This window comes from Pinus tabuliformis, chromosome 8 (assembly GCF_031772625.1).
Source record: "Pinus tabuliformis cultivar Carrire ecotype Pingquan chromosome 8, CPIR1, whole genome shotgun sequence".
NCBI classification, from domain to species: domain Eukaryota; kingdom Viridiplantae; phylum Streptophyta; class Pinopsida; order Pinales; family Pinaceae; genus Pinus; species Pinus tabuliformis.
In genome coordinates, this window is record NC_142294.1 from 719,116,541 (window position 1) to 719,135,873 (window position 19,333).

At 37.0% G+C, this 19,333-nt stretch overlaps 1 protein-coding gene across 9 annotated transcripts in view; it reads left to right on the forward strand.

Moving 5' to 3' along the window:
- Window positions 1-19,333, forward strand: part of LOC149237610 (DNA gyrase subunit B, chloroplastic/mitochondrial-like) — a 396,014-nt gene that overhangs the window by 112,181 nt on the left and 264,500 nt on the right. The window lies entirely within an intron of this gene.

A 19,333-nucleotide genomic window follows, 5' to 3' on the forward strand; every position in this document is an offset into this window, starting at 1 on the left:
AATGCAACCAAATTGGGGTTAATGATAAAAGCATAGTGATAGTGTGCAACCTAAAAGTGGCAAAAGCACTTTATTTCAACTACGACAATCATGTGTTCATAAAATATAAAATAAGGCAAAGAGAATTGTGTTTCTAACTTCTTTAGAAATTAGGTGTTAGTCTCAAAGCAAATGAAAAAAGAATATTATTATCAATTTTATTAGGTCATGGTGGTCTTTTCATGAAATATCATCAAAAGTTTTACTTTGAGTCATGTAATCGACTGCCTTATTTTATTTCAACAGTACCCATGTTATCATTTCATAGATCGATGAAAGAATTCTTGAATCATTATGAATATGCATTTACATTGCTTTGTATTCTCGGCTTCTCTGATTGGTTAACCTCATTACTATTGTGCTATTTACTTCATGGATTTGTGGAAAATATCTGGAACTATTAGTCATTTAAGCGCAGGAAAATCATTGAGGAACGAGATAACATTTTTATATCATATTTGACATTTGTATAAGAGGGTTTTGTGCTCTTTATTGGTATGTATGTTATTTCATCTGTATTTTTGAATTATTGTCAGTATTTTCTATAATTTATAGTTTTTTATTTCTTAGCTTGATAAGCAAATTTAAGCATTCAAAAGATATCTGCAAGTTGTAGCCTGCTTTGTTTTGAAGATTGTAGAAATTTACGAGAAATGTAGTAATTTTGATTGAGCATTATTTAAGATGCGATAATCTAATAGATACATCGATGATACTATTGAGAAGAAGTCTCAACAAACAATGCCAAAATAGCCAAGGGTTGCAATGGAATGTTGGGAACAACATGATAGGTCGACTACTTGATATATATATATTCTGTGCCCAACGATTGGACTGGTTCAGATATTGTTACCCACCAGAAAGTGGTTTAAAGCCCAGGAGGGAAACTTTGTTCTCTTTGGACAGGTAGCCAGCCAACAGCCCTCTATGATCAATACTGAACACTATGCTAGGATTCTCCACCTATTGCTCTGGTTATATCTCTCTCCCATTTGGCACTTCTTGAAGGAAGGTGCGTCGTCTATTGGCAGGTACTTTAACCATTGTGCAATCATGTGCTTTCATTTAATGTTATGGGAATATTAATATGGATCATGATGAAAATTGGATGATCGATCGATCTCGATTGTGTTCTTGTTTTGACACTTCACTTGGGAGGTTAGTCTTTGACCCTAGTCCAGTGGGACCTCCTCTGAGGCCTTAGGGTTTACGAAGGGCACTATCAGGAAGCACTGTTTGATATAGCGTGTCCAAGTTAATCCATACATATAACCATCCATTTTGTTGACCACACTTTGTCAACAGTCCAAGAAGCAGAGTACAAAGAAGCAAATTAAATTTTTTCAAATCAATGTCATCATTCAGCTTCTAGTTATATCATTGTAAACCCAATTTCTGCAAAGTCTATTGTAAATGATGCTAGTATGAACATTGAGTCATGTAATTGCTAACTAGGTAAGTGTATGATTTTTGTCAAAGGATTTCATCCTAGGAAGTATTTTAACCTCCCCGAATTATGTGTGTTTGTAAACACGAATAATCGGCAGAGTTTTTCTTCCAGCTATAACCCCAAAGCTAGGGTGGAATTTGTTGGCAATGTCTTAGGTGAGTCCTAGTGTTTATCGAGTTTGTGTAAAAGTGTGTTTAGGAATAATTCTAGTGCATGGTCCCTCATAATTAGACACCATGGCTAAATTATTTTATTATAAGCACACTTGGTTTCATACTAGATCATATTGTGTTGCAGAATTGGGTAATGTTTTGAGGGTCTATGTCTAAATGTGTTTTCCCCTTCTAAGGGTTGATATTGTAATAATTTGATGTAAAAAATATTTTAGTGCATGGTTACTCATAATTAGACAACATGGCTAAAATATTTGAGGGTGGAAAAGTAATTAATCCCCTCTAGAGTCAATTAATTAATTTTTTTTGGCAAAATTAAATAAAAATCTTAAGCCAGAAAATTAATTAATTTTGAGTCAAAATAATTTGAGAAGAATTAAATTCTCTCCAAGTGGAAAATAATAAAAACCGTGTGGGTCAAAAAGAAATTAATCTTTGGAGGTCCTCCACCAAAGGAAAAATGGAGATTTTAAGAAAATTTGACCCCTCGGACCTTGGTGGTTAAGTCAAAGTCAAATGTTTGAGGAAATTAGTCAAAAATATTAATTTTTGGATTAATAAAAAATGGTTTTTAAGAGAAATTCGATTTTTTTCTTCAAAAATAAGAAATCGACTGTTGATGTTAAAAGAAGATCAAGATATTTTTGATGGATGAGATTATTTTGACGAGGATCAAGCCAACTAGCCGTTATTTCTACTTGGAGGGGTTTATTTCTCTCTCATTCTCTATATAAGGAAGCTATCTAGCTCTTCATGAGATCAATGATGATCTTCGGCTAATTTAATTTTGTAACGAATGTGCTGAGCCTTGCTCTGCTGCAATTATTTTTCGCATAATAGAAAGACTTTCGGGTTTCAGTTCATGGTGTTCTTTTGTTTGTTGATCTATGGTATGTGCTATTACTTTTGTTCTTTCATGCTCTATATTGTGCTAAAATTTATAATTGTTATTTTAGTTGCCGGTGATAAGAACATTCTATTGGGACGATTATCTTTATCTTGGGTGATCTCATTCACCCCATGATCTAAGAGTTATTTTCAAGATTAAATAGAGACCTGCAACTACACTAGCCCTTGGACTCCAAGTTCATAGACTGTGGGGAAGGATCGACCTTGTTTGAGCTTTGAGCTTTTATTTTGACGAATTATTTTGCAAGAGGGGTTTATTTCTCTCTCATTCTCTATATAAGGAAGCTATCTAGCTCTTCATGAGATCAATGATGATTTTTGGCTAATTTAATTTTGTAACGAATGTGTTGAGCCTTGCTTTGCTGCAATTATTTTTCGCATAATAGAAAGACTTTCGGGTTTTAGTTCATGGTGTTCTTCTGCTTGTTGATCTGTGGTATGTGCTATTACTTTTGTTCTTTCATGCTCTGTATTGTGCTAAAATTTATAATTGTTATTTTAGTTGTCGGTGATAATAACATTCTATTGGGACGATTATCTTTACCTTGGGTGATCTGATTCACCCCATGATCTAACAATTATTTTCAAGATTAAATAGAGATCTACAAGTACACTAGCCCTTGGACTCCAAGTTCACAAACTGTGGGGAAGGATCAATCTTGTTTGAACTTTGGGCTTTCATTTTGACGAATTATTTTGCAAGAGGGTTTTGGCTAGTAAATTTTTCGGAATTATTCATCCATGGTATCTATTATGAAATGCCAAAATTTTTCTAATTTTGTGCTATAAATATTTGATCGGCTATCAAGAGCAAATATTTAAATTTCTGTAAATATTGTGAATATTTGAAAATAAATCTAACCCTTGATTTATTTTTGTAGCACTTAGGATTTGGGGTTTCATTTTTATTTTTGTATATATTGGGGTTTTTGGGAATTTTTCTTTTCATTTGTACAGGTGATTTTCTCAAGCCATCATAGGAAATTTGAATTTGATTGAAGAAACTAGCCTTAGGGCTAGGGCTTGAGGGGTTTCTCATCACCAAGAGGAGCTGTCCAGCCCATTTGTCATTCTTATTTAGCTTGGAAGGGTTGATCCAAGCTCTAGAAGCTTAAATCTAGTGCTCTAAATACCTATAACCCCAACGCATAGCCAAGAAGGAGAGCTGCATGCCCTACAAGATAATTTTTTTGTGTTTTCTCTAACTCCTTGTGTTTTGAAAGGGACCAAAATTCTTTTGAGGCCTTTAAGGCCTAGTCAAGGGCTATTCTCCCCTTGCTGCAACCCTAGTGTCCTCTTTTGTGTGAGATGCAACCTTGTTTACCCTCTTACCTTGGTGCCGTAGGCCATTGGGCCTCTTCCTCCTCCTCGAAAACCCTTATTGGATCTCCTCCTAGCCATCGTAGGCCTTTTAGGCCCTTGATCCTTTGAGTCTCTAGCCTGTAGAAGCCTTTTTCCTTCATGGCAACCCCTATCCTCTCCTCTTTGGTATGTCGCAGGCCCCAAGGGCCTCTCCCTACCTTTCGGCAAGCCTTCTAGGCGTTGACCCATTGAGCCGCAACCCTTTCTTCCCTTGCCGTGAGCCTTAAAGGGCTTTTCTCCATTGCGACAACCTCTAGGAGGCTTATCTCTGCCTTGCCACAGGCCTGCTGGACTCTTTTCCTTTGATCTGTGGCCTTTCTAGGCCTTCTTTCCCTAAGCCGAGCCCTCATTCAACCCTCCTATCCTCATCTCTTCCCTCTTCCAGCCTTCTATGCAGTCATAAATTGGTCATTACTTGGCCGACATTGGTATTGGACTGATGTTTTGTTTTGTAGTGCTTTTGGAGTTAACATTTGTGGTTGCAGGTGGACATATTCATTCGAGGATCTCTAGCAATCAAGCTAGTCACCAACAAGGCCATAAGGCCTAGTGGTTTGCTTCTCAAACCCTCTCTTTCTCATCATTGTTTTCATTACAACTTGTATGCATCTACCGTACTACTAGAGGACACATAACAATGGCATAAAAAGTAATTAGCAATAATCTTACCTCATTGGGCATTCACTCTTTGCATCCCTTGCATCTTTGGTAATTGTCTTGTTGTTGATTGGGTTGCTTCTCTTACTGTTGTGATCATTGGTCTCTTGCATCCCTCTATTGCACCCTTGCACTCATAAGTAGTTCACTATTAGAAATCTCATCTAAGTGATAAGATATATGTGCACTCATCAATGCTCTAAAAGATAATTGATATCCTTGGGCTAAATTGGTATTTCTTGCGTAAGATAGGTTTGCTACTCTCATAACTTTTCTCTTGCTCTTGTAATGTCATTAACATCAATTAAAGAGTATTTTTTTTGAGTGGTTCTAATTGCAATTAATAAATGTTATGCTCTCTTCCTTTCATTGACATTGAAAAACATTAATAAATTTTATTGTCTAAAGGATTGCTAGCATTTTCTGTCATTAGTTTCATTGGAATACTATTGCAACATTGCTTGTCATTGCTATCGTTTCCTAAAGAAATTGGTTATTGGATAAGTGGTTACATTGCTTTTCATTATCATATTGGAATCAACATTCTTGAGAATAAGTGCACTAACATGTTTTGTAAGTGAGCATCATATCTAAGAAACATAATATTGCACATTGAAGCTAACTCACTCTTAAAGCACTTGATTGATCACCATATTCATATTGTGATAAGAGTAATCTTGAATTCATGCAATTAATCCCAAGAATTGCTAATTGTGTTAATATCTTGTTGAAGGATTGACATTTTCTAATTGGCACATTAATATTGTTAAGAGGAACATTGGACTTGTGCATTTGTTGTTATTTGATCAAGTAATTGTCCATTGTGAGATTTCTAATATTGAATCACTTTACACTCTATACTTGTAATTGAATAATCTTTTCAAAGAGTTCATTAAGCATTGCTTTTGGTGAAGATTGTCTTTGCAATTAGGTACATTCCTTTATCGCTCTAAATCAAATATTATTTAGATAATTTGTCTTAAAGTACTTAAAACATTTAATGATCTCACCTAAAGCTAATCACTCATTTTGCACTTGCATTTTAGGAATAGTAGTACATTAATTAATTTACCTCCAAGCATAAGCGTGGTTGAAATACGATAGGAGCACCTTTCCACCCAACTTGCGAGGTTTAGACCTCTCAGAGCCGCAGTCTTTGCAGCGCCAGAGGCATTTAGGTGGTTAGAATTCCAGGGGAGGTATCATTAATATAGCCATTGCTATCTTCCCCTAGGTTTCTCTCCACAACCTACACTTGAGACTAACTTCAAAATAGTTGAGAGAAAGGACTCACTTACATAGGCATCTAATCTAAAATTACCCGAGAGTTTGCATTTTACTTATTTCTAGGTGTCGCATCTCATATAGGATAGTGTGCATCCTAAGCAACAATTGTTCATCTGTTAACTTGGTAGCTAATTTATATTGTGCAAGTGATTTGACTCCATAAGGCATTGGTCTCTCAATAATATAATTAAATCGTGCTAATAATTTAACTTGCTAATCATCATTAACCAAGTTGCTAGGCCATTTAATTGTGTCTCCTGAACTTGTTGGTTCCCACAAAGTCCTTCATCCTCACATTTCATAGGGACTACCCCCCATAGCTTGCTGTAGGGAGACAAATAGAATGAAGAGGGCGAGGATTAGACTGCCAACCCCTGCCTTGAGTCATTGTCGCATTTACTTGTACAATTTGGGCGACAACACATCTCTTCTTGTTATCCATCTCCATTCTTCGAGTTGATGGTCATTGATCACTAGGATTGACACCATTCATCCACATCCTTGAGTTAGGGCTTAGGAACATGTCTCAGGATGTTGATGCATGTAGAGTTCGATAACTGTTTTGTTTTGACACCCTTTTTTCTCCATTTTCCTCTTTTCATCATCGCTATCAACTCAATAAAAGCAATAAAACCATAGACTTTGATAAGGTAAAAACTCTCATATGTCTTATTTTTCATATTTGTTAATGTACCTTATTATTATGTTAAAGATTGCATTAGCTACAAAATTAACATGATTTTGCAGCTATTTTACAAATCTGCAGCTATCTCCATGGTTTGCGGGGTTCTGGTGCGCCAATGAAGCAAGGAAGCACATGGGCGGTTGAGGATCGATCCCCTCATGGATCTCCTCCTATTCACTTGAGCCAATTCTATGAAGGAATCACACAGTGACGCGGTCAAAGGCAGGAGTCAAACATGTAGCAGCAGACGTCTAAATTCATCACATTTCTTCGATTTGCTTTCCAAATAGAAAATTGTCAAGATAACACTTTTACTGTTTAAGTTTTGAATTTGAAAAAGGATTGATTAAAAGACCTGTAGGCGTAGAAGTCTCAAACTGTTGAGGACACATTTTATATATAAATATGTATCCTCTGTAAAGGATAACAAGGAAGTAATAGTCAATCTCTGAAGAATTGTGTGAAACAAACCTTTGTTCTCATATTGAATTAATGTTACATTTCTGTTATTCGATGCACATTTGAGCATGATTTACACATACTGTATGCGGAGGGCCCTTGCTGACAGTCGAGGTTAAGTTTGTTTCATTTTATCGCTTTCCGTTATCGCATTGTCATTTCGTTCTAATCTTAGTTTCCTTAATTCACTATTTTATCATTTCATTATAACTTAGTTAAATCTCGTTATTTCGTTTGCATTTGAATTTCTTTGCAATCGTTTAATGGTTTAGTTTCTTCAATGTTTTTCACTTAATTACAGTAAGTGTTAAAAAATTGTTTTCATGCTTTTAGAATCATAACTTGTATATACACTGTAGTTAGCGTTAGAAGATTACCTTCATGCTTTTTAGAATCAGAATTTGTATATACTTTGTAGACAACTTTTAAAGGTTTGTTTTCTTGCTCTTAGAATCATTTGAATCTCAATAATCTGTTTTATTGCAGCAAGGTGTTTAAGTTAGGTTCATAATTTTAGAATGATTAACATAAGATGTCTTAGAACGATACTCAATATAGATATGACCTAGTAGATTAGTCTAACAAGAGCTCTACTTCCACTTATTAATTTGTAGAAATCTAACTCTATTTTAATGCTTACAAATAGGAACCTAGATAAAAACGAAAATCCCCAAAACAAATATAACCATCGTCTTACAAACTAAAAGAAATACTTTTAGCAGATATAGTGCACTTGCACTTCATAACTTTACCAACTCCGGTCGATAATTTATGCTTGCAATTTAAGAACATTAAATTGACCCAACATTTTGGCGCCGTTGTTGGGGAAGTGTAAATAGAAGTCTTAAAAAAAATCAAATAAAAACATGATATGCGTAGGGAAAGAGACTTTAGAGGTAGGTTTATAGGTCGAGGAAGAAGTCTGATTTGCACATCATCACTCACTCCACCACAACCATGTAGTTCCACACCACCCACACAAACTCGAATTCCATCCATAGCAAGCCAATATAGACTTCTTGAAGTCTGGAGATATGAAATCCAACCTAAAGATTCACGAACTTCATCAATAGAAGCTGTAATCGAAGTAGATCCTACATCCCCAATAACAGGAATAATTTTCCTATCTTGAACTGGAGAACAACTTCTAGCTCAAGAGTTGGAAGTTCCTATTGGAGAAGAGGAAGAAGAAATCTACTTCAAACCACTGATAGAGGAACGGTAAGAAATAAAAGAAAAGCTAGATAATCTTGTTGTAGGACCAAATATTTATTCTAAGGAATCTAGCATGGTTGAAGAGAGAGAAGGAGAAGTACACAATGTCAATGGTGAACAACATAGGATTGGAGGAGGAGGAGGAGGAGGAAATAGAGGAGGTGGAAGAGGTGGTGGTAGAGGTAGAGGAAGAGGAGATCCAGAACCTTTTGGATTCCCTATCCTTGATGAGGATACAACATTAACAATGAAAAACATCTCGCCTTCTATCCTCCCTAATTTTCATGGAATAAGAAGTGAAGACCCAGAGAGATTTCTCTTTGAATTTGAAGTAAAGGATTCAACATTAAAATGGTTTATGAGTTTAGGAATGAATTCTATAAGAACATGGGGACAAATGAAAGAAGCATTCTTGGAGAAATACAAGGATTATTGTATGCCTCATAGCATTAAAGATGTAGTCTTTAAAATGGTACAAAAGGAAGATGAAAATCTTGAAGATTTTGTTGAAAGATTTGTTTATAATATCAAAAGGGAAAAAATGAATAATTTGGATGAGGAAACTTTGAAAGCTCTCTTATTAAAATCCATTAAAGATGAGTGGATTGATCTTCTCAATCTAATGGGAAAAGGTGATATTTCTCAGTTACCATTTGTAGATATTTGTGATTTATGTGTACATATTTCAAGAGGTAAAGCAAGAACAGGGAAAAGTCCAAGGGATCCTCTTTTATCAAGAGTAAATAAATCTGCAGCCGGGACAGTAAGTAGGGCAAAATTAGGTAGTTTGCTTGATAATTTTAAGACAAATATTTTAGGGAGTCTCAGTGAGAAAATTGACACCCTTAAAATACAGAACACAAGCACAAAGCGGAAAATGTTGCGTTATCCATCTTTTGTCTTAGCTGTAGAAAGAAACATGCTCTGAGAGAATGTACTTTAGATTTAAAAAGCATAGAAACCTATGTTATATGTGCGGAAAATCACGATACAAAAGAATGTCCCTCTATACCAGGTCTTAAGGCTGTGTTTAGTGAAGGAATACCAAATCAAGTAGACCCTCTTTACTTTATTGCCAAAAGACCATGGAAAAATCCTCAAACAAATCAAAGTCAAGGCTTTAATCCTCAACAATTTGCACAATCTTCACAAAATAATTGGAATCCACCGATGTCATGGTAGCCTTGGGCTCAACCACAGTCTTGGAATAAAGGATGGCAAAATCTTTATGGAAGATATTCTCAATATCAACAATATCCGCCACCTTATCCAAATTTTCCACCACAATACATCCCTCAACCCAACTAGTTACCTCAAACTCAAGTTCAAAATGCAAATCCACAACTTTCTTTGCCATTTCGACAAAGACCAAATCAATTACCCGTTCAACCACTCCCAAATCCAAATAATAAAACTTCACAACCTGTTTACAACTTAGAAGGACAACATCCTCAAACTTATATGATAACTCCATTAGATCTGAATAATGTTCAATGAAGGCCTGGTAGAGTATTAGAAAGGAAGAAACCATCTGTTGTTATTAAGGAAACAGAACATAATTCTCAAAAAGATAATAATGATAATCCCTAGAAAGAGAATATCATACTCCTATTACTCCTATTACATTTTGATAATACTCCTATTATAGAACAACCTTCAGTATCTGTCTCAAGACCACCATTTCCTGAAAGGTTGAAAATTGATAACGGAGTAGAGAAACAAATCATACTGCCTGATTATGATATGTTAGATGAATTGAAAAATGTCTGTATAAAAATTCTTTTATTGCAAGCAATAAAAGAGATACCGATTTTTGCAAAAACAATTAAGGAATTGAGTACTTAAGGATCATGAAGAAAACGAAAAGTAATAAAAAGAATTCAACTAGTCGGGAGAATTGCAGATATCATGATGGGGAAGACAACAATTCAAAAATATTTAGATCCAGGAAGCCCCATTGTGAAAACACAAATCAATGGAATTGAAATACCAAATGCACTGATTGATCTAGGAGTAGCTATAAACATAATGAGCAAACAACTATGGATAAATTGGAACTTCCTAATCTTTAATACACACCAACATTGTTACAATTAGCAGACAAGTCTGTAATTAAACCTGATGGTGTGTTAGAAGATATATATGTATCCTTAGATTCTTGGGAATATCCTGTTGATTTCATGATTTTAACACCTAAGAATAATTTAGGAGGACATCCATTAATTTTAGGAAGACCATGGTTAGCTACAGCTGATGCTTTTATCAGTTGTAGATCAGGAGACATGTTTATCTCAGATGGAAGCTCGACAAAGAAATTTACATTGTACCCACCTGAAAAAACAATGATAAAAGTAAAAAATGAAGAATGGATAAATGATGATAATGATATACAACCAGTTTTCACTATTGCACAAATAAATGAAGAGGATCAAATTTTAAATTCAATAGAAAATAATGAACCCTCTTTATATTGTGACAATAGTCAAAATTTTCAAGAACAATGTAATATTGAATATCTATCATCTAGACAAATGTCTTTACATTCTATGGAAAAATTTGGAAATTCTTCAATAGAAATTTTTCTAGGGAAAATTTTGAATATCAATGAAAACCTGGTGGAATTACAGAAAAAGAAATTGGTAGAAATATTGCAAAACTCTCCTACATATGCATGGGAATACACTGATATGAAGGGAATTAATCCTAAAACTTGCATGCATCATATTTATATTGAAGAAAATGCTAGACCAGTTCGACAACCACAAAGAAGAATGAATCCAAACTTAAAGGAAATTGTCAAAGAGGAATTGCAGAAACTGTTAAATGTAAATTTCATTTATCCAATATCAGACAGTCAATGGGTTTCACCTCTAGTAATCGTTCCTAAAAAAGCGGAAAATGGAGAGTATGCAATTATTACAGGGAATTGAATAAAGATTCTTTGAAAGATCATTTTCCACTTTCTTTCATAGATCAAGTTTAGATACAGTAGCGGGAAAAAAATATTTCTCATTCTTGGATGGTTTTAATCAAAATCAGGTAGCACCTGAAGATCAAGACAAAACACATTCACTTGTCCGTGGGGGACTTATGCTTACCGAGTACTTCCTTTTGGATTATGCAATGCCCCAACAACATTCCCAAGAGCAGTGCTAGGAATTTCCTCTGATCCTATTCATGATTGTGTGGAAGTGTATATGGATGATTTTACAGTTTATGGAAACTCTTTTGAAGAAGCATTTGAAAATTTAGAAAAATTTCTCATAAGATGCAAAGAAACAAATCTTTCATTAAGTCATGAGAAATGTTTTATGATGTTTAATGAGGGAATTGTTTTAGGTCACCATATTTCAGGAAATGGAATTAAGGTAGACTCATCTAAGGTAGAAATTATTTCCAAATTATCAGTTCCAAGTTGTCAACGAGATGTTAGGAGTTTTCTTGGTTTTACTGGATATTATAGAAGATTCATAGAAAACTTCACAAAGATTGCATCTCCACTCTTCAAATTACTCACCAAAGACTGTGAATTTAGTTGGAACTCTGATTGTCAAAAGGCCTTTGAAACTTTGAAAAAGAAGATCTTTGAAGCACCTATCTTAAAATGACCTAATTGGAAATTGCCTTTTCATATGATGCTTCAGACATAGCTCTAGGAGTTGTGTTAGGACAAAAAGATATCACTCCTTATGCCATTTATTATACCAGTAAAAATTTAACTCATGCAGAGCTAAATTATACTGTAATTGAAAATGAGTTTTTAGCTGTCATTCATGCCATTAATAAATTCAGACATTACATCACTGGCTATGAAACTTTCATTCATACAGACCATTCTGCCATTAGATATTTAATGAACAAATCAATTACTAATGGTAGAGTAACAAGATGGCTATTACTGTGACAGGGATTTAATATCACCATTCTCGATCGACCTGGAAAACAAAACACAATTGTTGACTTTTTATCTAGAATTCAAAATGATAACAATGATACACCTGTAGAGGATAAATTTCCTAATAAGTATCTTTTTGTAGTATCTACTAAATCACCTTGGTTCGCAGATATTGCTATTTATTTGGTTACAGATAAGTTACCATCCTATTTGTTTCCTAGAGAAAAAAGAAGAATAATCCAAACAAGTGCATCTTATTCATGGATAAACGAAGAATTATACAAGACATGGCTAGATTTCATCATCCAAAGGTGTGTAAGAGAAGGTGTGTAAGAGAAGATGAAATACCTGAGATACTTAAAGCATGCCATGATGAACCATGTGGAGGTCACTTTGCTGACAAAAGAACTGCTTATAAAATTCTTTTCTTAGGATATTATTGGCTTTCCCTTTTTAAGGATGCCAAGAAATATTTTAAGAGGTGTGATAGCTGTCAAAGAATGGGGAAACCTGTTCCTTCAAATGAAATGCCACTACAACCTCAGATACTCATTGAACCTTTTGAAAAATGGGCTTTGGATTTTGTTGAACCAATTAATCCATCTTCCAAACAAAATAATATATATTCTTGTATGCACTGATTATGTTACTAAATGGGTAGAGGCTAAAGCACTTTCTTTTGCTACTGAAAATGCTGTAGTTTCATTTATTTTTGAGGATATTTTTACTCGTTTTGGTGTCCCAAGAGAAATTGTAACAAATCAAGGAAAGCAATTTACATCCAGAGTAGTGCAAAAGATAGTGGAAGAATATAAAATCAAGCATCAGAAATTTACTTTATACCATCCACAAGCAAATGGACAAGTAGAGTCTACCAACAAAGTGATTGAAGCAATCATCACCAAGACAGTTCACTTGCACATAAGGGATTGGGTAGAAAAGCTTCCAGAAGCTTTATGGGCCTACCATACCACATGGAGAAGCACTACAGGACATACTCCCTATGAACTTGTTTATGGGAAGCAAGTCCTATTTCCAATTGAGTTCCAGATTCAGACCTATAAGACAATAGTCAAGTTGGGACTTGACTTATCAGAAGCACAAAAGAAAAGAATGGGACAACTCAATGAGCTTGATGAGATAAGGCAAGATGCTATCCAGAAGACTAGTTTAGTCCAACAACAGAGATCCAAATGGCATGATAAATACATCAAAGAAAGAAAATTTCAGCCAGGAGACTAGGCATTACTTTTTGATTCAAAGTTCAAAAATTTCCAAGGAAAGTTTCAAACTCACTAGCTTGGGCCTTATGAGATTGAAAATGTTTTTGATAATGGAGCAGTCAGAATTAAGACTATTGATGAAGAAAAAGTTCTTCTCTTAGTGAATGGACATTGACTTAGGATCTATCATAAGCCAATGACAAAGGAGGAATTTGTCAAGATTTTCCAAAACAACTCTGATTTGAAGTTGGTCAAGAAGAATTCTTCTTCTTCTCCATCTTAAAAACTTTTTTTTTCTTCATATATCTATATATTGTATAAACATGAAAACCAACAATTGTTGGCATGTTTATACAGAAAATTCAAGGTGAAAACCAAGAATTCTTGGCATCTTAAATTTTCTTTGTATCCCATTTTCTAGAGTTCCATTTTTTTGCATCCCTTTCTTTTAAAAATAAATGGCTACAAAATTGCTGATTTTCTGCAGCTTTGACAAATTTTTGCAGCCAATTTGACAGGAACTTCTGATGATACAATTGAAGGAATGATTGACTCCCTCCACTACAAAGTACCTGAAGACAACATAAAAAGGGCAACCAAAGGTTAGCAAGCAAACAATTCAAAGGTATGCAACTCTTTAATTTAATAATAAGGATCAAAGCATTACATATATGAATTATATAGACATGGTACTACCGAAAATCAAAATCATTATTGCTAAGAGTTGATAGTGTCATGTCAAATCGAGTATAATCCGCCATTCACTCCCCGTCATTATAACTCATATCCCAACTCACATCCCGATCCATTGATCCGATCGCCCAAATCATAAACATGACTGCTCTTTGTTGACCCTGCCGCCTACACCTACCTACAAGTCAATGAGAAAAACCTTCAACCCCACAAAGTGTGGTTGGTGGCAGGGAACTCAGGGAAGGGGCTATCATAATAATCCCGACTCTCTCCGTTTGAGCTATCTCCTAGGTTAGCTAAGGGGAGTGGTCCTTAATGAAAAGTTTATCTCCTAGGTTAGCTAAGGGGAATGGTCCCTAATGAAAAGTTAAGTTAAAAGATGTGAGTTTCTAAGAGAGTGTTATAGTGAAAATGAATTACTTTTAAGGATTTATGGGCAAATATGAACTGAGAAACTTGAAATAACAATGCCAATCTAATATGATTAAAAACCATAAAACCAGTGCCTTATAAGGAATTTGCTTAACAATTTAAAAATATATTTGCTCAAAGTAAAATCCAATGCTCTCAAAAGAGAAAACAAAGTAACCCTGAAATGTAAATAAGAATTGTTAACACAAGATATGTAAGATACAAAATGCTTTTGAGATAATCAACTTTATAAATCAAAACATGTGAAACATATCTTGCCAAAATCCAAAAATCAATAATTAATTTGGAAATGTAAAAAGAAAGGAAGTGCTAAACCAAGACATCGATACGCAATTAGACTTGAAACATGAAAGGAAAACACTCGTTTGAAATGATTACAATACTTGCTTTTGGAATAGACTTTGCATATGAAAACTCAAACCATCAGGAGACAAGTAAAATAAATGTAATGGAAAGCGCTCTTGGTTAATTTTATTAATTAGCTCTACAACAAGATTACAATTTAACTCTTCAATCCTTAGACCTCACCCTCGCCCAATGACATGGATCTCACAGTGAGGAGTCAATAGAAGAGTAGAGGATCCCTAAGATGTCTACTTCAACCAACTTATGTTGGAGATAAAATTTTAATGAGGCTTGGGGTCTTCCTACACTAAAATGCCTAGATGAAATGCAAATTGTGTTAATTCCCTAGATTGAAATAATGATACATGCAAATGCTTCAAAGAGATTGATTTGCAATGCTTGAAAATGAAATAGTGCTATGTTAAATTGCAATTATAACTTCAATTGGAGGAATAAAATTAGCTTACAAGTGTTGCATGTGTTTCATCAATGAATTAAAATGATACAAGTAATTTGCTTGAAAGTAAAATTTGTTTCAAATAGACAATGACAATAAATTGCTCCAATATTAAAGATAACAATGTAGCATAAGATTGATGGTTCAAATCCTTAATCTACTGAATTGAATCCTAAATGTCCTCTAAGTCCACTTCTAACTGAAAAATGGAGACCGCGGAGTTGAAACCCTAGGATGGCGATGGAGGCGATCGGAGGCAGCAGAAATCGATCTGGGATCACCTAGGATACCAGCATAGGCAGCTACAGTACTGGGTTTAGGTAGTCTATGGCAGAAGGTGGCAGCCACGGTACGGGGGAGACAGTTGGCGGACGATTCGAGGCGGGCTGGTCGCAAAAAAGTCACGGTTTGGAAGGCGTTTTGTTTATTCGGGCGGTCTTCAGCGAAAACGGCAGCGTTAAACCATAACCGGAGAGACAGCGGAGGGCTTATCTGTTAGTAGCTTTGTTAGGTGTTAATCTGAAGACTAAACGGGAACGGCGAGGTTTAGAAATTCTACGGAGAACAGCAGCTGGTTTTGGGGAACCGGCATTTACCCGTTCCGAAGCGGCTTCGAAAACTACAGCTAAGCGCAGTGTGGTGTGTCAGGTACTGGGGGTTTTTTTTTTTACTGTTTTCCTTCACCATGGTTAAATCTTCCGAATCGGTTGACCTGGAGCCGGCGCCGGAGGATTTGCTTTCAGTTTGGGGACAAGAGGTAACCGCCCAAAACTTGGTCAAGTTTTTCGGCAGCCATGCTGATGCGGAGCCGCTTTCGGAGGGCGCGTGGAAACCTAAGAGGAATCCCGAACAGTTAGAGGTCAAGGCAGGTGTGGACGGGTCATGCATCAAAGGAAGGAAGGTTTCCTTCTCACCTTTTCCTCCGGAGAAGAGCCCACTCCAGGTTTCAGTAGGGTTTCATGGCAGCAAGTTAAAACCCCTCTCAGTTCCAGCCAGGATATCAGGAGGGCTTGAAGACATTATAAATTTCCCGACCAAGCATGGCATCTGGAGATCAGTTGGTGGGGGTTCGAAGACAGGAAATGTGGATATAGAAAGGGGAAACCGGCATACTGTGAGGCGTTCTCCTTTAAAACTTCCTCAAATCCCCAGCCAAAATCTAGAAGGGTTTCTGACTGAAGGAAACGAGACGGTAAGGCTCGAGAAGGTGGGGAAAACTCTATTAATTGGAAGTGAATCGGGGAAACCAGGACAAGGGGCAGCCGAGAAGGTGGTATTGGAGGCCGATAGACAGTCTGCGCGGGGAGATTCAACGCCCCAAATTCCTGTAGTGAGCAGTGGGAACCCTCAGGGCAATCAAGATTGTGCAAACCCTAACCCTCTGGGAGGGGCTTTAGATCGGGGTCAGGACAAGTCTGAGGCAACCCGAAAGAAGGAGTTCTCCCTGAAGAAGAAGACCTTCGAAGGCAATCTGGTCCTCGGCATGGATGTCCAAGTTCAAGATGCTTTGACCGTGGCGGAATGCACTCTTGTAGGACGAATCAGAGGGAGGACTCTATCTGGTAAGTCCTTAAACCAGTGGGCGGAGACCCAATGGAAAAATTCCCTTTCAAATTCCTTCAGAGTGGCCCTATTAGTAAAGGGATGGTTCATGGTTAGTTTTGCCAATAAAGAAGATGCTGATTGGGTCTTTGAGAGGAACTGGATCATTGGAAACCGCCCGGTCCTGTTTCAGAGATGGACGCCAAATTTTGATGCAAATAGGGAGAAGGCGGATGAGTTCCCAGTATGGGTCAGAGCACCTGGACTTCCTCCGTTCTTATGGGTTGAATCAGTTTTTAAATCCATAGGGGACCTGCTGGGCACTTACCTTGAAGCTGATATGTCTTTTCTCCATACTTTCGAAAGAACAATGGCAAGGATTCTGGTTCGATTGAATCCTAAGGAAGGATTAGCGGAGTCTATAAGACTTGAGTATGGAGAATATGTGTTTGAGCAGCCACTGGATTATGAGCACCTTCCTTTTCGGTGCTTTAGGTGCCACGAATATGGGCACTTGGCTAAGGACTGCCCTCTGGGTAATCGTAGAAGAAGACCGCAGAAATCAGATGAGCAGAGGGAGAAAAAGGTGAGAAGGGATCATTTTTCTGAGACTAAGAAAGCACAGAAGGACGAGACTATGGCGGAGAGGAACAATAATATAGAGGAGCCGGTCAGAGAAGTTGCAAAGCCTATGACGGAAGAACCAAAGGCCAAAGAATCCCCGGTGAAGGGCGATAAGGAGCCGCCTGCTGAAGGCCCCGACATTGTAATGGAGGATCATTCTGGTATGCCTCATGAACATTGCACTGTTTCTTCTTCCCCTGATCATATTGTTAATGTTAAAAACAATGCTTCTACCTCTTGTAGGAATGTTGTTTGTTTATCTGTTGAAAAGCTTATCGATGCCATTCCCAACATAGATTTGAATTGCGAAGATGTGTCTCATTGTAACCTAAATCCGGTTCCCTCCTCACTGAGTTGTCATTATAATCTGAGATCTCTGGACAAAAGGCAGGATAAGTCTTTAGAATCTCCTGACCCGATAGGTGGTTTAGGTCCTTCTTCTTCCCAAACCACCAAAAGAAAGGGTAGGGGTAGGAAATCGAATTTTTCAAAAGCTCAGGTCAAAGCAAAGTTTGATGTAGCTGATGGGAAGCAAATGTCCATTACTGGGGCGCTTAGAGCAGCGAATACCCCTGACCAAGTTGTAAAATGATCCTTCTGTCCTGGAATTGTAGGGGGTTAGCCAGTAAACCCAAAAAACTGGCCTTAAAAGAGTTGATTACTCGTTACAATCCGGACATTTTCTTTCTTCAAGAAACCCTTGGGAAGAGCCTTGAGGTGGAATCTATGCTCAGATCCTCCCTCCCAGGTTGGACTTTTTATGCTTTAGATGCTGTAGGCCATTCCGGGGGGCTGGCCATTGGTGTTAAAGATGGAAGGATGATGATCAATAGCACTTGGGGCATGGACCATGCTCTTGGATTAGAGGTCACCTCTCCTGACATGGGGCTTTCTTTTCTAATCCTAAATATTTACGGGCCATGTCAAGGGCGAGAGATTTTCTGGAACAATTTGCTCTCAAAAGATCTTGTTAAAGACAGGAGTGTTATCATGGGAGGAGACCTAAATTTCTCTATTGGGATTGCGGAGTCATGGGGTCCTTCAGCCAGGGAAGACCCGCTCTCTGATTTCTTTTCAAACTCTCTCCTATCACATAATTTGATTGATGTCAATCTAATCAAAGTCAAGCCCACATGGAGGAACAGAAGAATTGGGGAGGGGAGGGTGGCAAAGCGGTTGGACCGTTTCCTTATAAGTGAAGATTTGATAAACAACATTCCTATGTTCCGACAGTGGGTCGGAGAAGGGGGGAACTCTGATCATTTTCCCATCCTATTGGAGTTTCAAAAGCCACCTCCTAAACCTGCTTCTCCTTTCAAATTTAATGCGGCTTGGTTGCAGGAGGAGTCTTTCAACATCCTCTTCAGGGATACTTGGAGACACCCGGGCAGTTCTCCATCAGAAAGCAAGGGAGCTCATTTCTGGGATAATTTAAAAAGACTCAAAAAAGCAACTATAGAGTGGGCCAAAGCTCGGAAGGTGTCCCAGAATGAGGAGCTCTCCCTCATAGATGCTGAACTTCGAGATCTTGAGGCGCCTGAGGCTGATGGGTATGTAAATCAGGCCTCAAAGGACAAGATCCTGATGTTAGAAAAACAAAGAAGTAAGATCCTTCTCGAGAGGGAAGAGGAGTGGAGGCAAAAAAGCAGGGCTATTTGGCTGAAAGCTGGTGATGAGAACACAAAGTTTTTTCACAATTATGCAAAAGGCAGGAAAAATGCTAACACAATCTGGAAGCTCAGGGATCAAAATGGAAGAGAAGCCTCCTCTTTTGAGGATCTATCAAGAATGGGTAAAGCCCATTTCCAAAACCTCTTTACAGCTCAAGGAGGGATTACCTTAGCAGAAATTATCAGAACTGCCCAAAGCTTCCCCAGATTTGTTGA